The sequence below is a fragment of the Erpetoichthys calabaricus genome, chromosome 5 (genome assembly GCF_900747795.2).
Source record: "Erpetoichthys calabaricus chromosome 5, fErpCal1.3, whole genome shotgun sequence".
Taxonomy (NCBI): domain Eukaryota; kingdom Metazoa; phylum Chordata; class Cladistia; order Polypteriformes; family Polypteridae; genus Erpetoichthys; species Erpetoichthys calabaricus.
Genome location: NC_041398.2, coordinates 199,973,447 through 199,984,119, shown reverse-complemented (window position 1 = coordinate 199,984,119; position 10,673 = coordinate 199,973,447). Strand labels below are relative to the sequence as shown.

Sequence of the window (10,673 nt, the reverse complement as noted above, 5' to 3'; positions counted from 1 at the left end):
TAACATGCAAATTCGACGCCGATTCTTAGAACTACAACTCCCATACTGCATCTTTAAGGGTTTCTCATGAAGAGGCGGGGCGAAGTGAGGTGAGAGTGCAAAGGTGAACGTTCAATTTTGTAACAACAGCACAGTAAGTATTAGAAACCCTACTAGTTTACGTTTGCCTGTAATCTTTATTGTAACGGTTATAAAATAAGTGATAGGTGACGCTGATCAGTACTTACTTGCATATCTGATGTATAAAATGACACTTGCCTTGCGTATATAGAGGAATGCCGAGAGGCCTTGAGATATGACATGGTTTGGTCAACATACGTTGTTGTTGTTGTTTCCTTTAGAGCAAAGTAATAATCATAATAATGGTAATAATAATAGGTGAATGCAGCTTTCTTTTATCCGGTGCAAAGCAGTGGGCAGTTGGGGGTGATGTTCCGTTGCTTGTTGGTGGAGGGTACTTTTCGAACTCTGTTTCGATGTGGATCATTTTAAATGAAAACACTTTTGTCTGATAAGTGTCCTCTTCGTGCACTCGCACCAATTTTTATTTCATACCCAAAACGGAGATTATAATTAGCATACAGTCCGAGCAGTAAACCCCTCCTTCGTCACTTGGCACAAAAACGGGTGTTTAGAATTTGAAGACATTAACACTTTCGGAGTTGTAGTATTAGAGCCCCGTTGACATAGTCGTTGTGAAGTGATGTTATACCATAACTGCTGCCTGTTCTCTGATTTTGTGTTATACACATGCGTGATTACTTTTAGGAGACTTCTTTAGGAGTGGCCTGTTCAGGATTATTTCCTTTTCACCTAGTGCTGCAACCATGTAATGAAAGAATATCATGGATTAGAACACTGTTGACGAGAACAGGTCATTCAGCTCAGCAAAGCTCGGCAGACATACTTTGTCCAAAATAACATCAAGTCGAGTTTTGAAGGCCTCCAAAGACATACTCTCAAACATACCTCTTATTCAACTTGTAGTTCCCATCTTGAAGAAAAATTTTCTGAAGGTTTTGTTAAATTTTTACTTAGGTTTCTGCCTGTGTTCCCAAATGTTTTTGTCCAGACCTCTTCCACCCACTACAGATATACTGTACTGATATACATGAAACAATTTGCTATGACATCTGAAAGATGCCTTTTTTGTTTTGTACCATACAGCAAACAGGCTACCTCAAACTCAATACAAACCAGTAAATCTTCAGTTTATATGCTATCTGTTTCATTATATAGATAATCTCTAATTTGCTGAATATTTAAACAGGTAAGAGTGCTTAGCTTTTCCAGAGTCTCTTGGTTATAGAAAGAACGTTTCCTACAGATTCTTTGTATTACACTAGCAAAGTAATAAAAAGAATTATGGTCCTAAAATAAAGGTAGTTCATATAGATCAAGCTGACCTTTTCCATTTTAGCAACAAATACTTTTGTTTTCACCATGAAAAAATTCCATTTCGCAGTGATCACATTGGTGAAGTAACTTTTCCAAGTACAGTAGTGCTGGTTTGTCGGTATATATTTCTCATTCTTGCATCCTGTATTTCAGATTTTGCCTTGCCTGCCTATGAGCTTGTGTCTGCTTGCTGCTCAGCTTCTGTATCTTAAGTGTTTTCTGTGATGTCCTTGACGCTCAGCAGATGGTGCTGGTCTTTATTTTCTTCATCACATTCGATGATCGACAAGCACAACACTTAGACTTGATTATGAATTTTGAACATGCATGTACCATGTCCTGTGGGATTATCAATTGATGGACTTTAGGGACCATGCTTTTTCACAATATACTTTTCTGCCCACCAAGAAAGTTACCATGAGGTTGCTGCAACCTACTTTTTTTTAATTTCTAGAATATATCTGGTTGTATTCAGGATTACGTCTTGCTTGTGTGAGTGTGTCAATGTCTTTTTTGCTTATTGAATCATATTGCCCATCTTTGTTGTTCTTGCATTCTGTATCCCACACGTGACACTCAGCAGATGCCGCTGCTCTTATTCCTCTTCCATCATTTTATTGACCTGTGTGATTTGCTTCACACTCAGCAGATGCTTCTGGTGTTCTTTTTCTTTCTGCCATGTCACTTCCATCACTTTGATATAAGAAACCAACAAGCGCAGGCCAGTTTTTTGTGAGTGTCAGGACAACAAAAGGCTAGATATGAGCAACAATAAACTCTTCACCAGTTGTTTACACACATATGAACTCAGTTCCATCTGGATTCTGAATACTTATTTGACCATTGCATGCATTTCTCAGTTGTTGTTGCATTCTGTATCCCACACTTTATTTTAAGCAGATGGCGTTGCTTCTTCGTTTTGTTATGGTGTTCCTTGTCACTTCATTGGTTTCCATGCTCTGCCTGATGCTCAGCAGATGTTGCTTGTGTTTTTTTTTTTTCCTGGGATGTCACTTTATCTGCCATAATAAACCCACAAGCAGAGGTCAATTTCTGAGATTGCCCCTTCCTCACATTTTTTGAATTACCAGTACATTTTGGGTCATAAGCATTCAATCAAGATGAAGGTCAAGGTTGTAGGCCTAGTAAGCTCGCAAGTAATTGTGCAACAGATGGGAAGCCTGTAGTATTTCATATATGTAAAAAGATCATTTAAAGGGTATGTTATAAATGGTTAGCACAGTCTCACAAAGCTTACACTGGTTTACAAATTCAAAACAGAGAAAGAAATATAAAAAACTATGTTGCTTTTGCATTACTTGACCATCGTGTCATAACTACATTAGTTGTGTATAATTTGTTTTGATTAAGCTCATACAAATAAAACATCAATACAAAATGCATCATAACGACAGCTGTTTAATAATCTTTCCCAATTGCCAGTTTTGAGTTACAAGCTAACGTGTCTTAGCCATTTTTGTGATGTAGAGGACATATGTGAATCACTAACTATTGAAAATCTTTAAAAAATATTTTTAAAAGTAAAAGGCTATCTTTCAACTCTTCTGGGTACACCTGTAGTTAGAAATTTAACTAGATAGATAGGTAGATAGACAGGTAAATATTCAGACACTCTTTGGTTTGAACACACACTAGAATAACTATAAAGCAAGAAAATTAAAAAAAAAAAAAAAAAAAATTTGTGACTTACCTGTCACAGTCCCAGTGGGGGGAGATGCAGGCATGTTGCTGTTGGTATAAAGGAGCCCCAGTAGTGTTTCTTGAGTGATTAGTTGGCAGAAAGTACTCGGTGTGTCAGAGAGAGGATGTGCAGAATTGTTCATAATGGCATTCAGTTTTTTTTTCTATTTTATTGAATTTATTAAAAGCAAGTAACATTCCATACAAGCAAGTCAAACTTAACAAAACTAAATTCAAATCAGCCCCCTCTCAGGAGAAAGAGAGGAAGGCCAACAGCCAGAGTAAAACTTTTAAGAGAAGAAACAAGGGGAGAGAATCCTTTTCCCCAATATGAATGGGTTATTCTATAATGTTATTGATTAGATCTGCCAGGTTTTTAAAAAGTTTTGAACAGATCCTCTAAGTGAGAATTTGATATTTTCCAAATTCAAATAGTAAATAACATCAGTTATCCACTGACTAAAAAGAGATGGGTTAGGATTCTTCTAGTTGAGCAAGATAAGTCTACATGCCAATAGTGAAGTAAAGGCAATAACAGTTTGTTTGTCCTTCACTTTAAACCCATCTGGGAGTCCACCAAACAGAGCTGTTAATGGATTAGGAGGGATTGTGACACCAAGGCTGTCTGTTAGGCATTTAAAGGTTTTCGTCCAGAATGATGTTTAACTTAATAATAATAATAATTCATTACATTTATATAGCGCTTTTCTCAGTACTCAAAGCGCTATCCACACAGGGAGGAACCGGGAAGCGAACCCACAATCTTCCACAGTCTCCTTACTGCAAAGCAGCAGCACTACCACTGCACCACCTGAATTTGGTCAGTTAATTTGGTGCACATCCAAAACATGTGGCCCAATGAGGCTGGAGCTCAATTGCAACGTTCACAGGTTGGGTCTTGCCCTGGAAACATTTAGGACAATTTTAAACAAGAGAGATGTGCTCGATAAAATTTGTGTTGATGGGAAGCTAAATTTGGAGTGTAATTGTTCGAATGATGCAAAGACATTTTCTATGTACAAATCTCTAAATGATTTAATCCTGTATGTTTTCCAAACATTAAAAACTCTAAGTTTGAGAGGGTGGTAAAAGGTGGTTGTTGAGCAGAGATTCCACAGATAAAATGTTCTCTTTCTTGAAGTACTACATTGGTTCCATATTCTGAGTAAATGAAAGACAATTGGGTTGTTAGTATATTGACGATAACTTGTATTTACTGTTTTAATTCCCTGCATCACTAACACCAGAGTGCATTCAATAATTGAGCATCCCCTTTTTAAATAACAAGTTGTTTCGGTGGATCTCTGTTGAAGTGATGTTACCAGCCTAGCACAACACAGTGTAGAAAACCACACTGGCCATCACAGAGTTATAGAAGATGTAAAGGATGTCACTTCTTGCATTAAAGGAATGCAGTCTCCTAAGGAAAAAGAGCCTACTTTGACCTTTCTTCTATAGTTCTTCTGTGTTTTGAGACCAGTCCAAACCTGTCATTGATGTGGACCCCAAGCACTTATAGGAGTGCACCAACTCCACTTGGTGTCCACTTGTTGAATAGTGACCGGACATAGAGGCTATTTGGTGTGGTGAAAGTCAATAACCAGTCCTGGGTTTTGCTGATGTTAAAATGCAGAGAATTCGTTTTGCACCAAGAAACAAACTTCTCCACCTGACTCCTATAATCTGTCTCATCCCCTTTATCAATACACCTGAAAGTGTAGAATTATTAGAGAATTTCTGCAAGTGACATGACCTGGTGTTATGTTTGTAGTCAGAGGTGTACAGAGTGAAGAAAAAAGGAGACAGGACTGTTCTTTGTGGTTCTTCAGTTCATATGTATATTCACAGGCCTCTTATACAGTGGAACCTCTGTTCACGAACGTCTGTGAACACATACAGTGGTGTGAAAAACTATTTGCCCCCTTCCTGATTTCTTATTCTTTTGCATGTTTGTCACACAAAAATGTTTCTGATCATCAAACACATTTAACCATTAGTCAAATATAACACAAGTAAACACAAAATGCAGTTTGTAAATGGTGGTTTTTATTATTTAGGGAGAAAAAAAAATCCAAACCTACATGGCCCTGTGTGAAAAAGTAATTGCCCCCTGAACCTAATAACTGCAATCAAGCGTTTGCGATAACTTGCAATGAGTCTTTTATAGCGCTCTGGAGGAATTTTGGCCCACTCATCTTTGCAAAATTGTTGTAATTCAGCTTTATTTGAGGGTTTTCTAGCATGAACCGCCTTTTTAAGGTCATGCCATAGCATCTCAATTGGATTGAGGTCAGGACTTTGACTAGGCCACTCCAAAGTCTTCATTTTGTTTTTCTTCAGCCATTCAGAGGTGGATTTGCTGGTGTGTTTTGGGTCATTGTCCTGTTGCAGCACCCAAGATCGCTTCAGCTTGAGTTGACGAACAGATGGCCGGACATTCTCCTTCAGGATTTTTTGGTAGACAGTAGAATTCATGGTTCCATCTATCACAGCAAGCCTTCCAGGTCCTGAAGCAGCAAAACAACCCCAGACCATCACATTACCACCACCATATTTTACTGTTGGTATGATGTTCTTTTTCTGAAATGCTGTGTTCCTTTTACGCCAGATGTAACGGGACATTTGCCTTCCAAAAATTTCAACTTTTGTCTCATCAGTCCACAAGGTATTTTCCCAAAAGTCTTGGCAATCATTGAGATGTTTCTTAGCAAACCTGAGACGAGCCCTAATGTTCTTTTTTCTTAACAGTGGTTTGCGTCTTGGAAATCTGCCATGCAGGCCGTTTTTGCCCAGTCTCTTTCTTATGGTGGAGTCGTGAACACTGACCTTAATTGAGGCAAGTGAGGCCTGCAGTTCTTTAGATGTTGTCCTGGGGTCTTTTGTGACCTCTCGGATGAGTCATCTCTGCGCTCTTGGGGTTATTTTGGTCGGCCGGCCACTCCTGGGAAGGTTCACCACTGTTCCATGTTTTTGCCATTTGTGGATAATGGCTCTCACTGTGGTTCGCTGGAGTCCCAAAGCTTTAGAAATGGCTTTATAACCTTTACCAGACTGATAGATCTCAATTACTTCTGTTCTCATTTGTTCCTGAATTTCTTTGGATCTTGGCATGATGTCTAGCTTTTGTAGTGCTTTTGGTCTACTTCTCTGTGTCAGGCAGCTCCTATTTAAGTGATTTCTTGATTGAAACAGGTGTGGCAGTAATCAGGCCTGGGGGTGGCTACGGAAATTGAACTCAGGTGTGATACACCACAGTTAGGTTATTTTTTAACAAGGGGGCAATTACTTTTTCACACAGGGCCATGTAGGTTTGGATTTTTTTTCTCCCTAAATAATAAAAACCATCATTTAAAAACTGCATTTTGTGTTTACTTGTGTTATATTTGACTAATGGTTAAATGTGTTTGATGATCAGAAACATTTTGTGTGACAAACACGCAAAAGAATAAGAAATCAGGAAGGGGGCAAATACTTTTTCACACTACTGTATAAATCGGGTTACGACCAAAAAGTTCGCCAAACTTTTGCATCTGTTCACGACCACACACTCGGTATACGAACAAGCCAGTTTCCCTTTCGGTTTGTGCGCGCCGATGATTTCCGCATGTGTTCAGTCTCTCCCTGGGGAGTGAGAGAGAGAGAGAGAGAGAGAGAGGGCTGGCCGCATAAGGCCAAGAAGGCAGTTAAAGAATGCACCGGGCTTGTTTTTAAAGAGACTGATTCGAGCACTGCTTTAACCTCGCTGTATTTGATGAAGACTTTTTTCTATTGGATTTTAACTTCCACTTCACTTCTGTTTACAGGGATTGGTTCGTAGCGTGCATTGTTGCAATGTTACTTTTCTTGGTTGTTTATTAAATTACGGATTTTTCAAATGTTCATGTTTTTCCCTGTGTTTAAAACTCATTAAAAAAAAGTGTTTTTAGCGAGCGGTTCGTAGCGCTATAGTGCGAACTCTTGCAATGTTAGTTTTCTCTGTTGTTCAAGGTTTTCTCAGTGTTATTCAATGTTTTTACATTTAGTTTACTATTACGCAGTGCATTCTATGGTATAATTAACTATATTTGTGCTTAAAAATCTTTAAAAAAATATATTTACATACAGTTAGTACGGTCTGGAACGGATTAATTGTATTTACATACAATCCTATGGGGGAAATTACTTCGGGTCATGACCAAATCGGGTTACAACCAGAGTTTTGGAACGAATTACAGTCGTGAACCAAGGTTCCACTGTACTGGGGTATCAAGCAGAATTTGAAATTCCTTGGGGCCATGGAAAAAGTTTGAAAAGTAGTGACTTACAGTACAGTATATACAGGGCTTTACAGCCTAACATCATCCAACTTTCCATTTTTATAACTCAGTTTACAGAGTCAGAGGGAACAAGATCCTATCCTAACATTTCTTGATGCCAGTCTTTTGCAAATCACTCTCACAGTGAGATTCACAGTCACTTCTACTGAGCCAATTTAGAGTTGCAGGTGAAATGAACTTGTAGCGGGGCTACATAGTTAGTGTTGTCAAATGTTAGTACTGAGTGCGTCTTGTTTCCATTGTCCCGTTTGCTGTCTGTGTGTATCAGTAAATGCCGTCCCCGTAAAGGGGGATGGATGAAGGAAGAAGACCACAGCCTCAAACCTGGAAAACACCTGTTCACAATTAATCAATTACAGCCGTCACAGGACTATTTAAGCCATCAGGAGGGAAGAGAGAAGAGAAGGAGACTTTTTCATTTTCACTTTCACGACCACGAGCCATCTTTACCTGCTGTATTCTACATCGCGCATTTTCATCCAGTTTGGTTTTCAATCCGCCAGACTTACTTCAATACCCTCATCACGAGAGACCCCGGGGTCAGACTTTATCATCCACCACGCACCGAGGATTCACGGTGAGGCTGCTCCATTTTGTTCTGGGAAATTCAAACAATTCATTTATCATTAGTTCAGTCAGCCATATTCAGGACAGTTTTTATAACCGGACTCAAGTTCACGATCATTTCCGTATCTCATTCATTTTTTGTTATTCGTGTTGTTTGTTATTTTACAGGGGCAAGGGAGGGTTTTGTTGTATTTATATATGGTGGTGTCTCGTTGTTGATGTGGTGGAGGGATATTTATATTTATATATATTTCTTTCTATTTTTGCATTTGTCTTGTTTCATTTAATACATTTAATCAGTATAATTTTACATATCTGCTTTTGTGAGTTTATATTTACACCGTCGATTGTGGGGAAAAGTGTACTTTGTTAGAGGTACGGCTTGATAGTTAGATTCATCTCAGTAAATTATCCAGGCCACAGGTCTTGGAGGTGTAGCTGCCGGCTGGGTAAGGGGTCGGCCGTTACAAACTCATCTTTAGGATGTGAAAGAAAACAAGAAAAATCCATCCAGTCACAAAGAGGATGTATCTTCCAGTGTGCCACCATTTTGTCTGTTTCATATCAGTGATTTTTCTTAGATGGTAATCACGATGTAATATTCTTAAATAACCAAACAAAACGTGAACATAGGGGGAGAACATTCTAACTCCATTTAGATTGTTAAAAAAAGGAGGGAATAGAACCAAAGTCTCTATACCTGTGATGCAGCAGTGCAAACTGCAATGCCCTCAGCTGTCAAGTTCAATTGTTATGGAACAGTTTACGAAAAAATATGCAGGCAAAATAAAATTGCAATCCATACTGAATGCACTTTGGTCTATCATGTTTAATATTAGTCATGTTTTATTGAAATGTGGCTTTTTGAATTACTAAATTTCTTAATTCTGAATATGATACATCACATACCAATAATTATACATTTTTCAAACAGTTATTAACAATACTTCTAAATTCAGTTTCAAATTGACTACTTCTTAAAGGGCATTAATACATTTCCAGTGACCTTTATTAATGTTGTCTATCTCTTAAGTTGTTAACTGATAAGTATGTACTGTAACTTTTATAGTTAGTGTGGGCTGATGGTTTAATAAGTATCTTTAATAACAGATGCTATAATATATCATATATTAATTACAGATTAGGTCTAGATTGGCATGGCACATTATCACTAGGGCCAAAGCTAAATAGACTTGGTTTATGTGTTGCCAAACTGTAAACTGGTAAGCAAACAACAAGGTGACTGGATGCCAATAGAAAAAGATGCCATCAATCAAAAGTAAAATAACTTTTTATTTTTTCTTGAGGTTATAGGATTTGTAAGGTGCTCTCACTTGGCTTTGTCATGGGTTGGTGGTATAACTTAATCCAGTTTTACACGCACCTGGTCTTGCAAGCCTGATTTTTGACAGGAGTTTTGAGCTTGTGATGGAAATCATTAACTCATTATACTCTGTCTAATTTGGCATAGTAGAAGTAGCCCTCTTCTAAAACATCACTACTGAATTTTATTCTTTTATTTATTCTACTAGGTTTCAGCCAGATTATACATTTATATGACAGCTAGGAGCGTCTGACAGCCAAATGTCAATGTAAATAGCAGGTACTAGTTTACATTTAATCATTCTAATTGGTGTGCCTATTCATTATAAAATAGTTGTTTTAAAAGAACATACTGTTTTTCTAAATCAAAAATTCCATTATACAAACAAGTAGGGCATTTTTTTATGGGTATAATATATGTTCAGGGACTATATTTGTCAAGCATCTCATAATTACTCCTAGGAATTGCACTAAAAGGGACTGGAATAAGAATTTGTCCAACCTCAGAGCAGGCCACAAGAAGTAGTTATGAAGTGTTCTACTCCCAGTCCCAGTGACGTGTAGAAAGCCATATCTAAAAAAATCAATGATCTTGTGATTTTATGGCATCCCTTTGCCGCAGATTGCCATTCATGATGACATTTTGTAGTTTTCTAAAACTAACACTAAAGTTTCACCACAATGATAAATATAAATAATTATACATAGTGATAAAACATCCAGAGTCCGTGCTAGCGCGTTATTTTGCCAGTCTCCTTCAAGAGGAGTGACCAATGAACAGAGGAAACAAGAAGCACAAAGAAAGTCAGATGTAAGGGTTGGAATGTTTGATGAAGAAGGACAACAAGAACCACAAAGACAAATGGCTGCATGGGCTAGAATATCTGATGAACAAAAGCAACAAGATGCACAAAGAAAGGGTGATGTAAGGGCTAGCCTATCCGGTGGACAGTGGTCCTTAAATGCATGACTCGATCAAAGCAGACAAACTTACCATTGTGCTATTAAGCCATTTTAATTAAACAGGTGTTTCACTGTACTAGCAGTAATAATAAAAAAATAATAATATTCAAAGTATCAGTAGAAGAAGGAAAACATAAGATAAAATACTATGCTAAGCTGCACGTAATTGTTGCCACTTAATTGCAACAACATCAAGAATAATACTGCAGCAAGAACCAAGATGGAAAGACAGAGACACAGAATGAGAGTTAAGCCCAAAAAATGAATGATCCACAGCAGTACTTTTCAGAAGAATCACCTTTCCACTGTTACAGTCATGAGACGTTCCACATAAAATAGCAGTTACTGAATAGCCATGACTGTAAGTCATTTTTGTTCTTTCAGTGTTCCCAATTGTCTTCCAGA

At 37.9% G+C, this 10,673-nt stretch overlaps 1 protein-coding gene across 1 annotated transcript in view; it reads left to right on the top strand.

The window, feature by feature from the left end:
- ttc33 (tetratricopeptide repeat domain 33) overlaps positions 1-10,673 on the top strand; it is a 133,993-nt gene continuing 123,320 nt past the window's right edge. The window contains exon 1 of the mRNA XM_028802395.2: positions 1-133. The gene's annotated coding sequence lies outside the window, so the exon portion shown is untranslated. The remainder of the gene's footprint in view (positions 134-10,673) is intronic.